Here is a 23,794-nt window from a genome sequence, read left to right as displayed (position 1 = left end):
TCGAATCCCCAACCTGCCAGAGCAGCCCCACATCTTCGCCCTCCCGCACGGCGTCTGCCGCCCCCCGAGCCACCTGGGAGGTCGGGACCGGGCAGCAGCGGGGCCTCGCTGGGGGGACGGGGCGTAGACATTCGGGGCCCGGGCCTCGTCCCAGCCCGCCTGGAAGGCTGGAGGCGGGTGTTTCCGTCCCGGACCGCCTCCCCCGCCCCGAGGCGCGGCGGCGGGTCCCGCAGGCGGCCGGCGGGAGGAAGGTAGGAGCCGGGCGTCTCGGCCCGCTCGCCCGCCGAGGAAGGCGGCAGGCTGTGGGTGCCGTGCCGGGTCGGGTCGGGGAGCCAGCGCGAAGGACCGGCTGGATTTTGCCCTCGTCTGCTTTACTGGTGCAAATTGGCAAAAAAAAAAAAAAAAAAAAAAAAAAAAAAAGGAAAAGAAAAAAAAAATCTTTTTTTTTTTTTCCTTCATCCACCATCAAAGAAATAAAGCCCCCGAATCGCTACCCGGGCTGCGACCGGACGCAGACTCGCGCGGCGTGCGCTGCCCCCGCGGGTTCCGTCGGCAGCGCCTCCCTCTCCAGAAGTGCGAGGCTGGGAGTCGCGTCTGCGGGCTGGAGCCGAGGGTCCGGCCGCCCAGCCCGACTTTGCCGGGCTCCCCACCGGGCCCGCCGGGGCCAGAACCTCGGCTGCGCGGGAGAGGGAGTGGCCGGCGCGGGAGCCGGGCCCGAGCAGCCCCGCCTCTGGGGGCGAAACGCTGGTGGTGAACTTGGGCTGGGAGAGCAGATTTTCATTTTACTGATATTTACCTGCCCCTCATCCTCTCCCACGTTTGCTTTTCCAGGGCAGCCTCTTCAGCACGGCTTCAGAAGCCGGGCAAATTAAAATAACGAGCCCGCTCCCCCGCGAGTCGCGGGGGCAGAGCTGCTGGCCTGGCCCCGGTCGGGCTCCCACCGGCCTCCTTCGGGGGTTCTGAGTCTCTCTCTTTTCTTGCCCTCGGATTACATGACGTTGTTAGACAGTATGTTTAAGAATCTTATTTAAAGAAATGAGACCCCATCTGCCTGAAAACCGAGACCAAGCCCGTTTGGTACAACCACAACGCGGAGCTCTCCGGCGCCAGGAGGAGGCCCGAGGAGGCCCCGAGGTTCGCAGCCCCAGGCCCCGAGCCCACCTGGGACACCTCTCCCTGAGGATCCAGGGCGAGTGACCAAACAGCAAGTACAATTCTGAGAACTGTGGAACTTCATCCTTTTCATGTTAAGATTCTCCTGTGTTTTCTTGATGGAATTGTGTGTAAGTATAGTTGATTCATAACTCGGTTCTGGGCTTACATTATCCAGTGTTATATGGTGGCCTAAGAATCGCAAACGTTGATGGAATCAACAGAAACTCACACTTAGAGCCTCTCTGCAATGGAGCTGTGTGCTTGGAGTGCCTGGGAAGTGCTGTAATAAGGTGGCATGGCCCTGGTAGGGTTTGAGCTGGTGGCTTGGAGGTGCGTGCCTATGTCTTGTCAGCTCTGTGGGTGCCTGTGTGGAGGTGTCCACCACCGACCCTGTTTGTATCCACACTCTGCCTACGCGTGTGTATGTGTGTGTGTGTGTGTGTGTGTGTGTGTGTACCCACCAGGCTGAGACCTCCTCCTCCCCTTTCCCTCAGGACACAACAGCAGAGGCCAATATCTTTGTCCAAAATATCTCTTCTAACATCATCTTATGGTGCTGGCTGGCTCTTACCTCCCAGGATCTCACAATGGAGTGGGATGTATTTTCTGCCATAATAGTGGAGAGTAGGAGAGTATTCCTACTTGAGGTCTCTCTTTCTTCCCCTGCCCCCCACATCCTTAAAGCAAAGCTAGGTCTGGGGGAAGAGAAGGGAGTGAGCTGGGGTAGGGGGGCTGGGAGAGGAAGGGACCTCCCCAGAGAAGGGGAGGGCAGCTGTGGTTTGTCTTTCACCTCTTCCTGCCACCACCCCAGCCCCGCCCAGGTCCAAGTAAATTATTCACAGGTGTTTCATTATTCATATTATTATTAATAATAATAGTCAATACATAAATAAAAGCAGTCCCTGGGCAGGAGTGAGTGGGAGAGTGGAGTTGTTAATGGAAGGGGGCATCTGGTTATTTCAGACGCCTGCATGAACGCTGCCATAAGGTATAACATCAACTCCCTTCAGGACTGCACCTCTGCCCCTGCACCCCGGCCCTCTCCCTGTGTCTCTCCACGTGTGGACCCAAAGCTGTGGAGGGCTCCTTCTTCCCTAGGGAAAATCCCTCACCCTCCCCTCTCTCCCACCTGAGGATGGCTTATTTTGGATTTGGAACGTCGCCCCTTAGGGGGTAACACACATCTCTCACTTCTCAAGCTCAGCTCTCTGACTGGTAAGTGCTGAAATGCCCCACATCGCTGGGGCAGAAGCAACCAGGACACCAGGCCCCATATAACTGAGCTACCCCTGTGTAAACAGCGGCAGAAGCTGCTTCTGCCAAGGCATTGATCTCTTAAAGGCGCAGAGCTGGATCTCTGAGGCTTCTACTGCTTTGGCACCGCAGAGTATTGGGGATAAAATAACACAGACAAGTGTTTCAAACTGAGGCAATAAAGGAGCAGGACCCCAGAGATAATAGTAAGGAACGTGGTTAGGTTGCCTCTTTGGTATCCTTGCCCTTGATATTCTAGAAAGACTTGAGCTAATTTTTTTTTAACCTTAGATCATCAAAGAGAAATGTAACTAGGGAAAGATGGGGGCAAAGTATTACTCACTGTGACATTTAAACAGATTTAAAACTTTTTCTTCAAGTGCCACTTCATGGCCACAATGATTCCATCCACTGAGAGGGAGAGGGCTGGCAAATGGAAGTGGGGGCTGGGAACAATTGCTTCTCAATTTCTCTCTGTGTTTGGGGTTTACATTTTTGTTGCTGATTCATCTATGGGGATGTCAGGAAGACCTGTGTGGTGGGGATCTTGGCTTAGATGGTGTAGTTCTGCAGGCCTTACCATTGCCTCCTGCTCCTCACTTCTCCTCCCCCTCAAGGGAGGAGGAAGCCCTCTCCCTTTTCCACTTCCTTTCCTTGGACCCACCATCACTGTCTCCTTCCGGCACCCACTGAACCACATTCTGCAGCCCTGACCCTGGCCCCCTGCCCCAAGGCCTGCTTTGGTTCACCTGCCTATGAATCTTCTCTCTCCATCTAGATTGTGAACTGATGGAGGGTAGGAAGCCAGTAATCTGGCCCCTCCTTCTCTGTGGCCCCTTTTGACAGGCACGAGCAAGATGGAGTTTCTAGACACCTATACCTAATCTGACTTTGAGGTGGGGGTGTATGATGCTGTGTTCATTCATCTGGGGCCTGAGGATGGGCAGGCACTCTCCCAGGAATTCAGATTCCAGGATGAGAACATACAGCAGCTTAGCTTCCCAAGGCTGCACAGCAGGGCTCAGGGGCATCACCATGCAGTCATCCTCACATTCATCCAGCCCTTCCAGTCTCCCACTGGAAGCAGCAGAGTGAGGGGTTGGCCTGTGAGAAGAACCCACACTATCTCATTAGAGAGACCAAAGTCATACCAACTGAAAAGCCCCGGAACAGCAAATGGCAACAGATGGTTAGTCTTCTAGGCCTGAGGAGTTCCACACGCGAGAAAACAGAAAACAATCCAAGTTGTGTGTGATGGGGGGCAGCAGCCTTGAGGAAGGAGGGGGTCCTTGTGTAGGCAAGAGGCAGACGGTGGGACATGGCCAGAGCACTGCTTGATGGCCTGGCCTGGGTGCTAGGAGGGCAAGAAGCAGCTATTTCTCCAAGGCTATGTGGACAACAAGCTGAAAATAGAGTAGTGGTCTGTCTGCCTGAGGTTCCCCAAACAGGGACCAGACCACGGATTAGGTGTGTCTGTGGAGCCACTGCTCTGCCCAGACCTCCAGAAGGCAGTGAGGGGAGGCTGGAGACAGGGAGACTCACTTGCCCTCTGTAGGGAACTCATGCCTGATTTAGGCAGAGAGGTTGGCTCCGAGCAGAGCAAGCACACAAGGGCAGGAGCTCACCGAGGGACAGAGCAAAAGTTGTTGGCGATGTGTGCCATGGGACCCTGGAGCAGCTGGAGCTTGTGTAGGCAGTGGCACCCTGCGAAGGCTCTCTGGAGGCGAGAACTCTGATCTGGTCCTGCGGGAAGAGGGAGTCAGCTTATGAAGGGAGGAGGGAGGTTGAGGCAGCAGGTGGACTTGCCAGGTCTGGTGTGTGCCATGGGTCTCGAGTGATGGCAAAGAGGTAGAAGCTTCTAGAGGGGGCTCCTATATGGAAGTAGGTGGGGTGGGCAAGATGTGGCTTTGAAAGCAGCCTCAGAAGTCTGTTTCTGGTCTCCTCCACAGGTTTAGGACTCCAAGGACAGAGGTCCTTGAATAATTTGGGAAGGTTTAGTGATATAAGAAGCACTAATTGAAGTGGAAAGGAAGAGGAAAAGTTCCTACTTTCTCCCAGTTCACATTAGCAGCCTCCTGCCAGTGAGAGAAAACAATTAAAGGTCTCCCCTGTCCTGTCCCTGGCCAATAGCAGACCTGGCTAGAGGAACAAACCCATGGAGGGGGGGAAGAGAATGGAATTAGGAGGCTATGTGTTTTGGGAAGCCTAGAGGCTCCCCAGAACGGCATAGGCTGCTCAGACAAGTGCCAGGGCTGGCAGGAGAGGGACCTCTGGGCTTCCTTCCTCGCTGGGGGAGCCCAGGGACACATGGCCATCATCTTACAGGGGCTCCTGGGCTCTGGGCGATGGTGAGGGTTGCTTCTGGGAGTCTCTCGGTCTTTGGGTGGTCAGCATGGATGCGCCCCGTCCCTGGCATGGGAACATGCTCCTGTTCCTGGCTTCTATGCCAACTGGGGCTTTACCTCATTTTGGCTGATGGCAGGTAGGAAATGAAAGGCAGCCCAAGAAGCAGGACAAAGGGATCTGGAGTCCTGCAGCCCAGGCATTCTGCAAGGCTTGGGCAGGGGGAGGGACATGGGTCATCGCTTTCCTGTCCTCAGCTTTCTCCTCTGTAAAATGGAGGTGGCTGTCCTGTCTTTCATCCTCCTTTCTTTCCTCATGTCACATCCAAGAAGGTGAGAGGGTCATGTCTGTGAGGCTGACTCACGGTCTTATGTAAAAATTAAGGGGAGAACAGGGACTGAGGGTCAAAATGGGCTACACAAAGGTATAGATAAAATTAACATGTTAGGAATTTACTCCTTATCTTTCCCAAAGAATTCAGATGTTTTCAAAAGGAGCCGTGGCCAGGCAGCCCTCAGTTGGACAGGAGCAGGTGCTTACAGCTGCATTTAGGTAAAGCTGGCAGAGCCAGACTCCTTGGCTTCATGTCCTGTCTCTCCCACTTACTAGCTCTGTGACTTTGGACAGGCAATTTAATCTCTTGGTGGCTCAGTTTCCTCTTTTGTAAAATCGGAAGAGGAATAGAACCTACTTTATAAAGTTGTTGTGGGGACAAAATGAATGAATGCAGGTAAAGTGCTTAGATCAATGTGGGACCAGCCAGGATTGTGGTAGCATCACTCACAGAGGCCCAGGGGTCAGGAGCTGAGGGGCTAGAGGAGGTGGGACAATCCCTCGGGCTGGGGTTTGCATCTTACCCACGGTGGGTGTCCTCACCTGCTGCAGGACTGTTTCTCAAGGTGCTCCTGGGGGCCAGAAGCCTTCCGGGAGGGCGAGGCCTGCATCACTGCCTCTCCTTTGGGCCTGCCCTGAGTGCTGGCTGCCGGCCCTCCACAGCCTCTTCTTACCTGAGAGGTGTTGCCGCAGCGAGTCCTTTTAATTGTGATGTTTTACTAATTAGTTTTTAATTATGTTAATTTATTGTACATGAGCCCTGAGGTTTTCAGACACTGGGCTCACTTTAGAAACTGGAATAGTAAGTTGTATTTATTACACACACAACGCTGTGGATAAATGTCACTTTCTCATGGCCACGATTTCTCTGATAATGTTGCTGAAAACAGGGCTTCTCTTTCTTTCTTTTTTTTTTTTTTAAGATTTTATTTATTTATTCATGAAAGACACACAGAGAGAGGCAGAGACACAGGCAGAGGGAGAAGCAGGCTTCCTTCAGGGAGCTCGATGTGGGACTCAATCCGGGACTCCAGGATCATACCCTGGACTGAAGGCAGGTGCTAAACCTGCTGCTGAGCCACCCAGGGATCCCCAGGGCTTCTCTTTCTATTCAGGCTTTTGAATGTTAATTCTTCCTCTGTAGCCAGCTTCCCCCACTCCCCAGTCCAACACACTATCCTTCAGATAGTGTTGGGGTTAAGAGACTCAGCATCCACAGGCTGTGCAAGTGACATGATGGAGTAAGGTGGCTTGGTGGTACAGGAGGACCCCATCTGGGTAGGGGTTCAGGAAGGTGAGCCTGCAGGACAGTTAGACACCAGGCTGGACCTTCCAAGGGTTGTTATGTGGGGGCCTCAGACTCACCCAGATGGACCCCTCTTGCACCCTCACCCAGCAGCTGGGTACTGAAAAAAGCTTGGCAAGGAACCTGCAGCTGTGTCCACCAGGGAGAGGGAAGGATGGTGATGAAGAGGGAGAGGGCATGTGGGCAGTCAAAGTGGTTCCTGAAGTGCCATGGTTTTGCTCCAGGGCTGGTGAGTAGCCTTGGGGGGGACAGGTAGGGGTTGACATGAGGGCTAGCTCACAGGAAAGACTCAGAGTGGGGATTCACTGCCCATATGCTGACCAGTTTCTGATGGTAACAAAGAAGATATAATCAAGGGCACAACCTGGGACAAAAGAGTTGCCTAGATATTTATGAAGGATGGCTGAGAAGGGAGAAATCACTCTGCACACACACACACACACACGTGCGGAACTGGAAGGGCACTGTTTTAGGCCCATTTTCCAGAGATCATTTCTACATTCAAAGGATGAATGTTTGCTACCACTAGTAGCATTTAAAGAAAATGCCATAGGTTTTCAAGAACCACTCCCTCCCCCAAATAATTTCCAGATGGTAGCTTTCTTTTAATAAGTTTAAAGTGTTTATGCAAAGTTGTGTGTGTGTGTGTGTATGTATATATATATAAATATATATATATATTATATATAAAGGGGTATATATATATAAAAATTCTGGTCTCTTACTAAACAACATATTAATATAAGTTTTGCTCAAAGGGTAACATTTAAAGAAATAAAGTCCATAAATACAACTGGGCATCTAATGCTTTAAAATTTGTATTTAAGACTTGTAGTTGCTGCACTGTTTATACATAGATACATAGGTGCATGCAATGTGTAGAGAAAGAGTTTGAGCCTTAGAACCAGCCAGATCTTTAGCTTGCCAGCAATGTAAGTCGTGCTCTCTGAGGCTCAGTTTCCTCATCTGAAACAGGGTCATAATAACACTGTATATGACTGTCATGAAGTGATAATAAATTATTGAAAGGGGTGATATTTAGTTCCTACCACATAGTAGGTGCCCAATAAATGTTAGCAATGATTATTAAGAGTGTACTTACTAGTAAACTAAGTCTCTCCTTTCCAGGTATAAATACAAACTGTAGCTGAAAATAGCATTTAAAATATGTGTAACAGGACGTGGAGATTTTCTAAGGAAAAGGGCAGTTTAGGTTCTCCTCAGTGGTCCTCGCACTGTGCTGAGGTAAGAGGAATCTAAGTCTCTGGTTGTGGGTGCCATGCTGTGTGAAAGGGTTTTGGGGAGAGGACTCACGTCAGGGAGGGGCCCCATGAATTTCTCTCAACATGGCAACTCAGTGATGCTCACCTGTGTTCAGATTTGGGAAGGGGCTCACACTGTAGCACAGACCTAGTACCTCCCCCACACTGTCAGGGAGGCTGTACGCACACATCTGTATGCTCAGACACATGGGAGGCTCCCACACATAGGACACCCGCCTCCACACCCTGCCACCTTCCTGGGAAGGGGAAGGGTGGGCAAACTCTGTGACTCACTGTCTGGCACTGTGCCCTCTCACTGAGTCACAATGTAATTGATCCCTCTCCGCGCCAGGTTTCTGCTCTCATGTGACCCAAAGCAGGGTCATTTCCAGACCAGGATTGGGGAGGCCTGACCGGGGAGGGGCAGACCTGAGAGGGAGGGGTAGACTGTCCGTCAGTACCTGAGGATGGCACTGAGCCTTGTGTGTGACTTTCCTGGATATCTGCTGAGGTGTTGTGTTTGTAAGAGTCAGTTACCACTCGCCAACATATATATCCCCTCATCAGCCTCCACTGGTGTCCCCATTAGGGTAGGACTGTCTCTATAAAATAATAATAAATAAAATAAAATAATGCCAACAGGAAATAATGAAGGTCTCTGGCACCTCCTTGAAGATGCATGGTTGTGCTTCTGGGACGAGGGTGATCATCCTTGTTTCTAAAATGAGTTGTGGGCTTAGAGAAGCTGAGAAGTGGGAGGTAGGAGGATGGGGATGTGTGATCCACACATCATACGAGGGCAGGGTCACCCCTTGGGGCTCAACCTCATGCCATTCTTGGCTCAGAAAGAGAAGAACCACTTCTCAGCTGATGAAATGGCAAACGCTGGCTGGCAGGTATAGAATCGCAAGTACTAGCTTGGTGGCAGAAGGCAGATTATGGGTCACCTCTGCAAGGTCTTCTCTAATAGATGGCTCTGGGGTGTGATTTACAGGCCCCTATCCAGCAACTGTCACACAGGCCTTGTTGTCGACAGCATCACTGCCCCACCTTGGACAAGTCATGTAATCCTTCTCGGTATTTTCAATAGGCATAAAATTCTCTTTCGATGCCAGAGAGGCCTCTAATGAATATACAAAGCTCTAAGAAATAGGCAATCATATTGTTATAAACTTGCTCCCTCCACACTTCCCTGTCCCTTGCCCTTGTCCTGACCTATGAGCTGGCATCCATACTGTGAGACCCATGCCCCCTTTGGGTCTTCAGGACTGCTCCCAGTCCCAGTTCTGAGATGATTCCTGCTCAACCTCTGAGAGCAGAGTCATAGCTTGATGGGATTTCATGTCAGGTGGCACTTCTGTGGCCATCAAACAACAGAGGGGGCTTAATCCAGGCTCTGATGGGACTCAGGCCAGACTTGTGTGCCCTTGGGTCACCCACTTCCCCTCTCTGGACCTCATTCTCTGATTTATGAGATGGGGATTGTAATCCTTGCTCTGTACACCTCGTGGGGAGCGGGGAGGATCAGAGGCAAGGGTGGAACTGCGTCCCAGAGTGCAGCGTGTTTATACTGTAGCTCTGCTCCTTTCCCCACCCACCCTGTCCCTGCCTCTGCACAGTCCCGGCCTCAGAGCAGGCTTGAGAACAGAAAGAACAGCTTAGTTCTCACATCCATCCTCCTCCTCCTGATTATTTCTCCCAATCACACTTAATAGCTGCCTGGCTTTTGGCTGCAGCCCGGTATATAATAACCTGCAATTATTGTCCACTTAAGCTGTCCCCAGGGCCTTGTCTGTTGCGCTGCCCAGGCCCGCACCGCCAGCCTGCTGATTTCCCTGTCAGAGCCATGGCCAATGGGAAGGAAGCCCCCGAAGGGCCTGACTGACAACCTGTTTGGCAGGGCTGCCACCTCTCCAGCTGCATCTTCTTCAGAGATGGGGCCTCAGAGGCAGCCCGCTCCAGCCACAGCCTCGTCCAGCCTGGGTGTCCCGCTTCCCTGGGGTTATTCTCCTCCTCCTCCTCTGCCCCTACATATGCATTGTCTCATCTCTGCCTCCCTGCCTCTTGCCCTTACCTGACACCACTGGCTGCTTACTATAGTCCAGCCCCTTTGCAGGCTTAGTTCCTTCTCTCTGCAGCCCTTATCTGAGAGGCCTTGGCATTTTACATACCAGGCTACTGAAGATCAGAGAGGTTGGGGATCTTTCCCGGGATCACACAGCCAGGGAGAGACGTAACACAAACTCAGAATAAGGTTGGCTGCTTGCACAGCTCACTTACTTAATCCTTATGCCGTGCTGTCAGCTCTTGCTTCACAAGTCCCACCCTGCCTCAGTGGCTCTACTCAGTGCTACCTCCTCTGGATGGCCATATCCACCACTGCAGTAGCCTGGTCTCCAGTGCTCAGAACGCTTGCAGCCCTTGCGTTGGAACCAGTCCCTGTATCCCATGAGGGCAGACCCTGAGTTCCCCTGCTTGCCCCTCCTCTGCCACATGGATTCACAAAGCATCGCTGTGTGCAAACTGGATACAGCCATTGTCCCCTTCCCCACTCCACCTCATATTCTGTTGAGCCTCTCTCCTAGAGCTCCTGACAAGGTCCTCGCCCATCTGTCTGGTAAACATTTGCGTTATCTCTGTGGCTCCAGCAGGCCCTGGTACTGGTGATGGCAGACGCTGATGGTGATTACAAAAGTCCATCCCTAGGCTGTGACAGACCTGCAGGGCCCGTGCCACCCTCGGGAGCTGGCGGAGTCTGAGCGCGTTTGTATTTTCACACCATTCACAATCTATTAGTTAAATGACCAGAGAGACAAAAAAAGATGTCCGGATTGTTAAGTGAAGACTTTTGTCCTGAGCGGGAGCTATCTTGGCACGTGTCTTATGTGTTGGTCCAGGGCGTGTGCACAGGTGTGTGTGTGAGCACATGAACGATCTAGAGCACAGTGGCGACAATCAGCTGCGTGGCCTCTTGGGGCCTGTGCTGAGCAGAGGCAGGACTCTCCTGACTGTCAGCTGGAGGGACCCAGGGCCTGGGAGCTGAAAGGCTTTGAAGGCCACTGTGTCCAGAGGGCCTTCCTGGTTGCTGTCATACTGGCAGTTGTACTGGGTTCTGGCTGTCATGGGAGGAGGACCAGGAGGCCTGTGGCCCAGTCTTTGTTGAGTCCACCCATCTGTCTCCATCCCAGGCTGAATCTTCCTCCCCAGCCTTGCTCAGGGATGCTCCCTTCTCCCTTCCAGGCTCATTTACCCTTTGCCTGAATGTTCTTCACACCTGCTTACATTTTCCAATTCTTTGTTTGGGAAACAGATTCTCAACTCTCAAGAGACTGTTGGGAAAGAGTTTTTGGGTAGACTGAGGCCCTCTCTGGTCCCTCAGATCTTACAGGCTAAGCCTGTCGCAGGCCTGAAGGTGAACTGCCATGAGGATCATCTGGCACCTCAGGAAAGAGCCAGCCTTCCCTCTTCTATGCCACCATATAGAGTCATCGGTTCAGAGGGATGCAGTGGGCCTTCTATCTTGGCCTCCAGACAGCTGCCCTGGTGTGGACCCCACCCTGTGCCCACCATGGTGGTGCTTCTCCCTGGCCTCTCCCAGCCCTGCCCTGATTCTCATGCTGGCAATGCCCCTGCCAGCTGGCTGTTGGCCCCAGGGTGAGACCTCTCAGGAAGGGCTGGGGAGGGATCCTCGGGCAGGGGCAGTGCAGGTGAGGACGGGGCCAGAACCAGCTATGCCAGCTGCTACCTGCTATAGCATTTGGAGACTTTACACTGAGAGCGGCATGTGCATGGTGGTCTTAATTCTAACTGCCATTTTACTCTCCTGCCCCAGGGCCCCGTCTCTCCTGTGCCAAGAATGTCTTCAAGCATGCTTGCTAGGGACATCTGGGTGGCTTCAGCGGACACACCAGGGTCACAGGGAGCCTGACTCTGAGCTCCTCCTATACCCACTTGCCTTGCTCTCTTCCATTCTCATCTCACTGCAGATGCCAACCAGAGAGCTTATAGAATTCTCCTACACCTCAGGCAGGTAGAATGGAGAGGGAAAGAATTGATGAGATTCATGTGAATTCATCTTTCTGCCTAAGCCCACTCTCCTTTTACCCCTCTGAGTGGCAGCCCCCAGGTTACCCAGAGGCTCCTAAGCAGGAGGTGGCTAGCTTTCTTTGAAAATGTGCCTTGCCCTAACCTGCTCCCCTTTCCCCACTTAAGGTCTAGCTCTGGGGTGGTCTTGCCATACCCTGCAGTGAGAAGAAAACCTGCCCTTCCTTGTCTTCATTTCTGGCTCTTCTCTCTAAACTAAGAAGGCTTCTGTGGGTCTGTTGACCACCCCCTGCACCCCGCCCCCACTCCCACCACCACACACAAAGCCAAGGCCTGGAGACACTAGAGGATGATCCTACAGCCTCTTCAGTCACTCTGAAACCACCCCAGGGACAGCATTGCACTGGGCTGTATTGAAAGAGCAGTAAGACAACCAGTGTCATCAGTAACCTACAGTGAAGCCAAGTGTGTCAGAGTTGGCTTAAAACATTTATAATACAAAACCCCCCCAAATATCTCCCTCTGGGGTTTCCTTAAAACTAGTTTTGATCATTTGAAGAGTCAATTCTTAGTGACTGAGGAAGCTTGACAATCTAAAAGGATTCATTTGTCAAATATTTAGGTTAGTGGAGATTTAGTATTTGCTAGGATGTAGAAGAGGGGTGACTGTAACCCAGTCCGACAAGTTTTATGCGCAACATTCCAACGGGGTGCTTTGCATAGCACCCTCCCTCCTGTGTGTGCACACACATGTGTGTGCCAGTGTGTGCATGCACGTGTTTGTCAGTGACACACGCGTGAGCGCTTCTTCCTCCTTGGGGTTTATTATGTTCTCTTTGTGCTGCTAATGCTTTTGGCCTCTGGGGGTGCTATATATATACAGATGCAAAATTTGAGAAACACAGGATTTTCAACCTGAGAGGAACCTTAAGCACCTTCTGATCCACTTTTCTCATTTTACACAATTAACATCCCAAGAGGCAAAGTGACTTGCTCTAGGGCAGATCAAGAACCCAGGTTCTGTCTCCCTCTCACAGGCACACCCTGGCTCATTCTGTAAGAGATGGCTAGTTCCTCACTGTTCAGCATTCTTTGTCCCCCCTACCCTGTCCCTTGACCATCAGCCTGTTCGTCCTTCCTCCTCCCCTCCCTTCTCTGGGCTCCTGGGCTGCAGGCTGGGGCTGGCACAGGCAGCGGAGAGTCAGGCTCCCAGGAAGGATGCCTCAGCCTCTGGCCAGGCCAGATCCCACCTCCTACTGGGGGAAGTGAAGTCTCAGAGTGCCCCCTGCCTCCCTCTCAGCCAGGAGCCTAGGGGAGCAAGGCCTCAGTCCTTGGGGAAGGCACAGAGGAAGGAGGGTGGGATGGCCCCACTGTTATGCAATCAGTTTTCAGCCCAATCCTCAATTCTTGGTTCCCTCCTGGGGGCACTGACATTATCCTGGGGAGGAAACGAGTTACTTCCCTGCCTCTCCTCTCTCATTTTCTCTAGCCTGAGCCCTGTGGCCTCCAGTTCAGATATCCCATTTGGGAAAATGTGTTCCTAGCCTCGAAGAGGCACAGGGAAGAGCTCCCTTTCTACTCCTGACATACTGATGCCAAAGCTTGGCTCCCAATCCTTAGCAGACTGTGGAAATGATATGTTTCCTTCTCCAGAGAGGCATAAATCTCAGATTTGGAATGGAGCTTCAGGGTCACTCCCCAACTCCCTTCCATCCATTGCAGGACTCTGTCCTCAAGCACCCCTGACAGCTCTCCAATGTGCCTAACCACTTCCAGGGAGAGGCCAGTTCCTTCATTTATTTGTTTGCTTGTTTATTTATCTATCTATCTATCTATCTATTTATTTATTTATTTATTTATTTATTTATTTTTTTTTTTTAAAAGATTTATTTATTTGGGGGGGTAGGGACAGAGGGAGAGAAATCCTCAAGCATACAGGAGCCTGAGATCAGGATCAGAGTGGAAATCAAGAGTCGGAAACTCAACCAACTGAGCCAGCCAGAGGCCCAGGCCAGTTTCTTTAAGTAGTCCTGCCCTTGGGCACCTGGGTGACTCAGTTGGTTAAGTGGTTGCCTTCAGCTCCTGATCCCAGGATCCTAGGGGTCCCTGCTCAGTGAGCAGAAGTCTGTTTTTTCCTCTCCCTCTGCCCTTCTCCCCCACTCATGCTCTTTCTCTCTTTCTCTCTCTCTTTCACTCTCTCTCAAATGAATGAATAAAATCTTTTTTTTTGTTTTGTTTTATTTATTTATGATAGGCACACAGTGAGAGAGAGAGGCAGAGACACAGGCAGAGGGAGAAGCAGGCTCCATACACTGGGAGCCTGACATGGGATTCGATCCGGGGTCTCCAGGATCGCGCCCTGGGCCAAAGGCAGGCGCCAAACCGCTGCGCCACCCAGGGATCCCGAATGAATAAAATCTTAAAAAAAAAAATGAAGAAGTCTTGCCCTCATACATTTCTTTCAAGATGTTGCCTCCCCTGGCCTCCCCTTCCTGTCCTCTCCAAAGGTCTTGAAATAGGTGGTGGCTACCCTGCCCTTCTCTGCTTCTGCTTCTCATTTGTTCTATAACGCTCTTAGGTCTGCTGCTGCCTCTCCCACTTTACTAAAATCACTCTTACTAAAGTCACCGGTAGCTCCCTTGGCCAAAACCAGTAGCTATTTCTTTAATCTTCATCTTATGCTATTAACCACTTCTTTGAAATATCATCTTTCTCTTTCAAGAAACGCATTTTGTTTCTACTTCCTACTAGGCTCCTTGACTGTCCAGTCCTTAAATGTTGGGATTACCCTGGTCATGTCCTCTATTTTTTCTTTCTTATATGCTTTGCAGTGTCATAGGGCCACCACATTCTTGCACATTCTCCCATCCCATATGCTTGCACTCTGCAAGAATGATCCCAACATACACTGATGGTCCCATGAACATGTCCAGTCCCCTCTGCCCCATTGAGCTTCAGCCCCTTATCTACAGCTTCTAGAGGTTTCTATCAGAAGACCCTTAGGCTCAGGGATTTTCTCTTCTCACGAGGAAAAAAAAAATCTCTCCCACCTGAAATCCCTATTTTCGTTAGTGCTACGTCAACTACTCAGTCATCTCAGCCAGGATGTGAATCATTCCTGACCATATCCTCTCCCTCATCCTGCAGATGCCTTTGGTCACCAAGTCTTGCCAGCTCTATTGCATCTTTGCCTCCTCCCCACCAGATCCTCATTTTGTCCTACTTATACTATTACCACAGTCTTCCAACTGGTCTCTTTGCATTGGTCTTGCCTTCTCTGACCCACATGCCCTTCACTCTGTGTACAGAATGAGATTTCTGAAACTAGATCTGATCATGCCAATTCTGTTCTTAAAAACCTTCAATGCCCTCCCACCCCCGCCTGTCTCCAGGACAGAACCCAATCTCATTGGCTTCATATTTCAGGAGCCTCATAATTCACCCTGTCACCTCTGCTTCCCCTTCTAGGCCTATCTTCTGTCATCTCCCCCTTCCCCCTGTCCTGGGTCCTCAGTCCCCACTGGTACTCTCTGTGCTCCCATCAAGTTCTCCAGATGCCCAAGGTCTCTCTTGTTTAGGGCCTGTGTCACATTGCTCCCTGTTCTGGGAGCACTGCCCCCTTTCTTTATCTGGCTAACTGAGGCTCATTTTTCATATCTTCCCTTGAACACCACTACTTCAGGGAGGCCTTACTTACTTGAACCTACAGACTAAGATAGGTAACCCACCATGCACTCCCACGGTACTCTATGTTTTACAGCTATCTGCACATTTTTTCCAATATAATTAATTACTGGTTGATTCCTCCTCACTCTTCTAGCCTCAGTAGACTATAAACTCCTGGAGGGTACGATCATACCTCTCTTGTCCGGTTCTCCACCCCAAAGTCTGGTACCCTGTGCATATCATAGTCTAACTGGGTGACTGGAGGGCTTTGGATATGCAATCTGAACAGGATCTTGATCTTAAAAGTGGGCAATAAGGGCAGAAGATTGTTCCCACTATGATGGTGACTGATGGTTTTGCATTTTAGGAAGACTAGCTGGGAGCTTCATGCAGGATGGAGTGGAGGCAGGTGGCATCAGGGACCGGGGGGGCTGGCAACAGTATAGCCATGAGGTGCAGGTTTAAAATGAGTGACTTTTCCTCTCCCATCCCATATGCTTCTGATGGAGAGTCCAAGAGATGGAGTCAATTCGTGTATAATTGAAAATGAATAGAATCCAGGAATGGGCTTATAATAAGCTCAGCACATAACTGTGAAATGACCTTACCTTATTGTGGGAAGGTTTTCTCCCACTTTCTGCTCTTTCTAAATATGTTCTTATCTCATTCCTTGGCCCCCCTCGCCTCCTCTTCCAAGGGTGGAATCCAGAAGATGTTCTCTGTTTAGAATAACATTCCTACCTGATTGGCTGCTGGTTTGTTAATATTATTGTTATTCTCTACAATACATATGCAACTTCCAGAGATCACATCTGGAGGCTTTTACCCCAGAGAAGAATAAAATCGCAGCTGAAAGTGTCCAAAAGGAGGCTGGGTTTCTGAGTTTCAGACCAGCGAAACTGGCAGCTTTTCCCGGTTCTGATTTTTGTGATGGGAACAAGGAGCCTGGCCCTCTCTCCCCGGGCCCACACCCTCCAGCCCAGTCACATATTCGGAGGCTGCTTTCTGCTCTTTGTTATACTGGGTTCTGCCCCATCTCTCTAAAGCAATCTTATAAATCATTGATGAGAATATTTCTATTTTTGTCTTAAATATCCTAGCCAAGAAAGCCTATGAATACTTTCCAAATCAAGTGCTGGCATTGCATGATGCTTCCTCATTGATGGCAGCCCCATTTCATTGTTTTTTCACTTCTTGGCTCTTCTATCCATGTCAGCAATGCCAAGTCTCTGCTTGGGGGTGGGGCCTGACCCTGGTGCCGCAACCCTCTCTGGCCTCCCTTTTTGGGCAGAAGCTCCTTTTTTCCCTTTTTCTTCATGACTGCTCCCTATCCCCCCAAGCCTCCATCTTAGACCTTTAAACCTTGAAATGCTATAAATTATGACTGGTATTTATTCTCAGTAAGGTTTCCTCCTGAGGTCCATCCTGCTTCTGGAACCACCACCCCTCCATCCTGATTATCATTCATTCCGTGCCTAGGAATCCAATTCACTTTGATATCAACCTACATTTGAAGGCATGAAGTTCCAATACAAAAAGACCCTCTCCTGTAGGGCCTTCCAAACTCCACTAGTTTATAAGAACCATATTTCCCACATTCACCACTATATTCTGGGCCTGACACATGGTAAGTGCTCAACAAATATTTGTTGAATAATGAATAGGAGATGGGCAGCCCAGGTAGCTCAGTGGTTTAGCGCCGCCTTCAGCCCAGGGCCTGATCCTGGAGATGGGGGGTCGAGTCCCACATCAGGCTCCCTGCATGGAGCCTGCTGCTCCCTCTGCCTGTGTCTCTGCCTCTCTTTCTCTCTGTGTGTCTCATGAATAAATAGATAAAATCTTTAAAAAAATGAATAGGAGAATTAATGAATAAATGAAAGACCTCAAGGATTAGATTCCTTATACACTGGAGCTCCTCTATCCCCTAAAACCATCTGGACCTAACACTATAAGATGGTTAATACAGGGTTTACTGAGGCTCATTATTAGTCTCTACTGAGCAAGTAATATGGTTCAAATGCATCTTTCATGATTACTCTCAATTTGTTCAGTTTTTTCTTTTACTTTGATTTTCCTTAGCATTCATGTTAATCATTTATATTACCTGTCCCTTACCTATGCATTGCTTAGTTTGGTTCCTTCATCTAAGTAAGTCTTGTATACCTGACCAGAGCAGAAACACCTGGAGGAGGAACTATGCCCATTCACTTCATAGCCCAACTGCAGGACTTGATACAATGGATGTTTAATAAATGGTTTCTAACTGGCTGATGGAATGAATGAGTCCCAAGCCTGACATCCACTTTTATTTTTAACACTAGAGGTTAGACTTTTATTTTTAACACTAGAGGTTAGAAGCTAAGCCCAAGAGGGAACGCATACTATATTTTTGATCCACTTTATCATGACTTACATGGCATCTCTGTCTGATAGCACAAAGTATTATGGATTTACATGATTTGTTTAATTGTGTGGATACATGATAGGAAAAGTGTTAGGTAAATCAAAATTATCCAGGCCACTGGGGGATTTCCATTATGTCTTTGCAATACTCAGATCCTTTAGAGAAGCCATTCCTTGATATTTTGATGATGGTTTCAATAACATTCTTTGTGTGGCTTTGATGCCATTGGGAAATGATAATGCAGGAACTCTGGAACTGTCCGTCAGCCCAATACAGATTGGACTGAAGCTCACCATGATCACCAATGGGACTTCCCGCCATCAATGCCTTACTTCCTGCCCCCAAGCTGCTTATGGGGCTAGGGGAGGTAGATACATATGCCTGTAGCTCAAAACCAAATGTTGTAAATATTTGAGCACATAGAGAGGGTTGAGGTTACATCTCATCAGGAGAATGATGAACACCTCATGCTGAAGTCATCATTTACACCAAGTTTTGAAGGAGAAATCTATTCTTACAAGCCAAGACTGTGCCTAATTTCTAGTCGGTACTTCACAGTGTGTGTTGGCAACCTGAGAGAAGACATTGGTGTTCTAGGAGGAGGGAAAGAGTGAGAAACAATAGAACAAGGAGAGCAAGGCCTATTTGGGGATGCAGTGAGTCATATTCTGGGCCTGAAGCTAAAGCCTGCGGTGTCTGAGCCAGTAACTGGGATGGCTCTGGTTGGTTGGTTGGAGGCTGAGCATGGAAATCCTTGAGCTGAGCTGAGAATTTTAGACTGCAGTCAGAAGGCAATGGGAATCTCTGAATGTGTTGGAGCAGGACTGGGTTGGGCTTTAGTGAGGTTAGGCTGCATTGCTGAGAGAGCTGTGTTGGAGTGGAAGAGGCTGGCAGCGGGGGCATCCTAATGAGGTAATTCCAGATGACTGGGTGAGGATAAGCAGTGTCATGAACCCAACAATGGCTGTGGCAAAGGGGCTTTGTGAAGACAGAATCTGCAGGACTGGGAGTTGCCTTCACGGGCAGCTCATCCTTGCAGCCTGTCCTTTGCTTTTCCTCTCCTGTGACCCTCCCTCCTGTCCCAAGGCATCACCTCCTTCAGGAGTCCGACACCTGTACCTCTCACCCTACGGAGAGGCTTTCGCTTAAGGGGAGAGTTGTCTTTTGGCAAGTGTGTGTGGATGTTAATTTATTAAGACTCCTTTTGATTTATAATTAGTTATTTAATGCCTTCCTATAGCCCAAAAGGATTTGAGGAAGATAGAGTGGATGTATATAAACAAGTTTTCCAACCAAATGGGACCTGCAGATTCAGCCTGATTTCTTGTTTGACAGCACAGTTGAGAGTAAGAGCTTTGGGGTAGTTAGATGAGCAGGTTTAAATCCTGATTCTTCCAGTGGCCAGTTGAATGACCATCAGCAAACTACTTGTGTGCTCTGAGTCTCAGGGTCCCTACCTGCAGAGTCGGGATGAGCATAACCTCCCTTTCAGGTATGTTGTACGGATTAAGTGAGACCAGATGTGTCCAATGTTCAGTGTAGCACTGGGCGGCAGAAACCCCTCAAATGGACAGTATCAGAAGACTACCTCATTGTGAGAATTATTACCCTTTTGGGCTTCACTGGTCAGGTTGGGAGAGTGTCTCGATGTGACTACTCTACTTTTTCTAAGCCATTGCCAGTTTTTATCCTCTATCTGGCCACCTACCTCAGTGATTAGATAAAGAAATGCATATGTTCCCCCAAGGCATGATTTTCTGTCTGGTTCCTGATATTCTCCAGGATCAAATCCTGACTTTTTTTGACACATCAACATAGGAGAAATATCAGCAGGTGGTCACAGTGCTAGAAGTTCCATTTAGGACTCATTCATCAGGTGTATTCTATAAAGATCTGGAACACAGAATAAGGCTTGACCTCTGTTCTCAGAGACTTTGTATGGGGGGAGGGAGGCACAGACATTTACATAGAAAAATCACAGAACAATGAAGATGATGATAAAGAGGGGTGGATGCAGTGTTGTGGGCAAGTCCAGGCTATGTTTGAGCTAAGCCAAGATGCAGGAGTTCACGTGGCAGACAAGATAGGGAGGTATTCTGGCCAGGAGGATTGGTGATCAGGGAAATGTGGTATGTTGGGGAAAACCCCAAGTAGCTCAGTAAAACCAGACTGTAGAGTTTCTCATCAAGAAGGCAGGAGATAAAAAGTATTGGCAAGGATGTGGAAAAAAATGAACCCTTGTACATCATTGGTTGGGAATGTAGATTGATTCAACCACTATAGAAAACAATATGGAAGTTCCTCAAGAAACTGGAAATAGAACTACTAGTTCCACTTCTAGGTTTATAGCCAAAGGAAATAAAAACGGGATTTTGAAGAGATATCTGTACTCCCATGTTTATTGCAGCATTATTCCCAATAGCCAAGATACGAAAACAACCTAAGTGCCTACCACCATAGGAATGGTTAAAGAAAGTGTGGTATATATATATAAAAACAACAACAACAAAGCGTGGTATACAATATATGATGGAATATTATTCAGCCACAAGAAAAAAAGATATCCTGCCATTTCTGACAATGTGGATAGAGCTTGAGGACATTAGGTTAAGTGAGAAAAGTCAGAGAGACAAACACTATAGGATATCACTTATATGTGGAATCTAAAAACACCAGACCAGTAAAACACAGGAGAGTAAAATTGTGATTCCTAGAGAGTAGGGAGTGGGAGAATAGGAGAGATGTTTAAGGGTGTAAATTTGCAACCAGCAGATAAATAAGTCCTGGAGATCTAATGCACAGTATGGTGAGTATAAACAACAATATTGTATTATAATCATCAAACTTGCTAAGAGACTAGATATTAATTATTCCTACCACAAAAAGGAAATAATTATGTGATGTGATAGAGGCGTTAACTATTGCTCAAGGCAATTGTATTATGGTATATAAATGTATCAAATCAATGTGTTGTACATCTTGAGTTCATACGATGTTATATGTCAAATGAAAAATAGAAGAAATTATACTAATTCTAAAAAAAAGATTGTGGAGTTTCTGATAGGGCGTTTGTGTAACAGTAAGGGCCTAATAATGGAAAAATGGGAAAAAGGCACTAGGGCAGGTAAACTGGGGAAGCTTTTAATGGGTTATCCAGGTGCTCCTCAAATCACTCCCAGAGCATTACCAATTTCTCCTATAATGACTTTTTAATATCAAGCTATGTATTATATTTCTTATTATGAAACTAAAAAAATATTCATTTTTTCTTTTTTCATTATTTTCTTCTTTTATTTTATCAGATTTATAGTCAATGTCCTAATTTTCCTTTATCCTTTTTTTACTCTGGAGAGGGGTATTTAGTGTCAGTTTCTGGCATCATCAGCCCAGGGCATCACCTACAGCCCCATCTCCTACCGTGGCAGAGGTTTAAGAAATGAGCTACAAATAGCTGTCCCGAGTGAACCTGGGCAGCCTGTCCCCATAGCTACCTGAGGGGCTCTGAGGGTTCAGATGCTCCTAATAGGTGCTCCCAGCATTACCTCAGGGTGATGGTGGGAGGTGGCTCCAGCAGGGCCATCTGAGAAATGCTCAGAGTGTGTGTGGGGAGGCATGTGCTGGCATCAACACCCTGCTGGCTTCTAGAACTGCCCTAGTGACTGTGGAACAGACTGGCCCCGTTCTGGGCCCATTTGCAAGTGCCTTGGGTCCAACACTAGGCCTTGGTACTATATGTGTCTAGGGGTAGTTCTTTGTTTTTGTTTGTCAATTCCTCATCTTGCATATACTCCTTTCCATTTCTGCTAAATGCCAAAGAACTAAGGTGGAAATCTCAGGTGTTGTTTTCCCTGCCACATGAATGAACAGTTCAGCTTTTTCCTTATGGTGTTCCAAGGGCCACAGGATGTGAACTGCTGACCCTCTGGTATCATTTTTCTCTCTCTCCCAATTCAGACCCTTTTTTCTAGTCAGGTGGTGTCTAATGTCTCATTTCTAACCGCACTTCTTCAAGTCTGTGGCTCTTGCATCTGCCTGTGATGGCCCTCTTCACCTCATCATGGCACTCCATCAGTCTGCTCATTCTTTGGGCCCAGGCCCAGGCTCCAACCTCCTGTGAAAGCCCTCCTGGCTTTTTGTGCCCTCACATCTTTTCAGAGATCTGAACTGGGTGCCCCAAGAACATTTAAGGGTCTGAGAACTCACATGGGAACCTCATTGTCAATTTATGCCAAAGAACGTAGTGACTTCCCAAAGCACTCTATCAGCTTCCAAATGGTGGGGGCTTTGTATTTCTTGTCTTCTTAGAGGCCTCCACGTGGGATAGGCTGCAGGAATGGTAGTCAGCTAGCATGCTTTAACAGTGGGCTGATCTTTTTCATTCTGTTATTTTTTTTGTCCCATTCAAAATAAGTATTTGGATGCAGAAATGAAATCCCAGGCTTTGAGCTCAAGGGGAGCTGGACTGATATTTGCTACGTTCTGACCTCCAGTCAGGGAGGGGGGGTGGGGGTGGGGGTGGGGGTGTTCAACCCTTTAGGCAGATCCCCACCCTCCCCCCTTCCCCGCAGTCTTCCTAGACTGTCCGGACGCTGAAATCGTATTTGGCAGAACTCGAGAGGTTTTTCTGCATGTGTGACCACAACCTGTATCTCGGAGCACCCAGTGCGCAGTCTGCTCTGTGCTAGGTTCCGGGGGGAGGGTGGGTGGGTAGATGGGAGAAGCAGAAGACTTGGACGCTGACTTTGGAAGCTTGGGATACAGCTTCCAACCCCAGGACTGTGCTCAGGGGGAGGTCTGTGCAGAGGCGGCGAGGCCGGGAGTGCCATTCCAGATGTGGGAGGGGAGCCTGTTTCCTTTTGCCTCCAGCACAAATCCTTTGTGATTTTCTTCTCTCTGGACCTGTTTTCTCCCGTCAAATGGTCCTATAACCAACTGCTCACTGGTGCATAGGGTTGCAGGCCGCTGACCTGAGGCAATGGAAGGGGAGATGCGCTTCTGGATAGGAAGGCAGCGGGGCAGCCCGGGGGGCTCCGTGGTTCAGCGCCTCCTTCAGCCTTCAGCCCAGGGCGTGATCCTGGAGACCCGGGATCGAGTCCCACGTCGGGCTCCCTGCATAGAGCCTGCTTCTCCCTCTGCCTGTGTCTTTGCCTCTTTCTCTCATGAATGAATAAATAAAATGTTAAAAAAAAAAAAAAAAAAAAGAAGGGCAGCCTCTGAGTGAGGGCCAGGCCTCCTCTTTATTCTATGAGTGAGTCACTGCTGCCTCCTCCAATTTAAACTTGACTGATCATCAGCTGTACTACTCCTGTGTTCGTCGATTGTGTGCTGAGTGGGTTGTACTCGTTTTTAAAGCTTCTGGAAAAAAAAAAAAATCATGGGGTAGTTGTCTGGTGAGGATATCGTAACAAGGCCGAACTGCAACGCTTCATCCTCGCCAGGCCACGACCCCTTCCCAGAGTGCGTGGGTGCGCGCGCATGCGCATGCATGTCTGCGCTTGTGCGCGTGCGCGTGTGCGTGTGTGCGTACGTGCGTGCGCATGCGTGCTGGGGAAGTCACGCCGCGCGTTCTCCCGCTGGAGAGGACGTCGGTTAGGAGGACCCGGCTGGGGTACCTCAGTCAGGAGGAGGTTCGTGGCTTTTGGTCCATCACTTTTAAAACCAGCTGCGTATAGAGCAGAATTTAGAGGGGCGCCGAGGACCTGGAGGGAAGTCTCAGCCCGGGTGAGGGTTTAATTTGGGAAGTCCGCGCGTTTGTTCTTGGAAAGGCTGCTCTGGGGCCTGGAGGGCCGGAAGTGGACCCTGCGAGCGGGCTTGCGTGGTTCGCAGCCCAGTCCCTTCGGAATCTGATCAAGGATGTCTTTGGGGAATAGAATTTGAGGCGCAGCCCCGCGCTTTCCTGTTTTACCGGGATTCTTAAGATCAGAGCGTGAACTTTGGGAACGTGACTGTTTTTGCTTGCTGGCCTGCTGAATTAAGTGGTCCGACCTGCAGACACCCTTAAAATTTTAATTAGTTGCCGAGATTTAA

The sequence above is a fragment of the Nyctereutes procyonoides genome, unplaced genomic scaffold (genome assembly GCF_905146905.1).
Source record: "Nyctereutes procyonoides isolate TBG_1078 unplaced genomic scaffold, NYPRO_anot_genome, whole genome shotgun sequence".
NCBI classification, from domain to species: Eukaryota; Metazoa; Chordata; class Mammalia; order Carnivora; family Canidae; genus Nyctereutes; species Nyctereutes procyonoides.
This window is presented reverse-complemented; position numbering follows the sequence as displayed.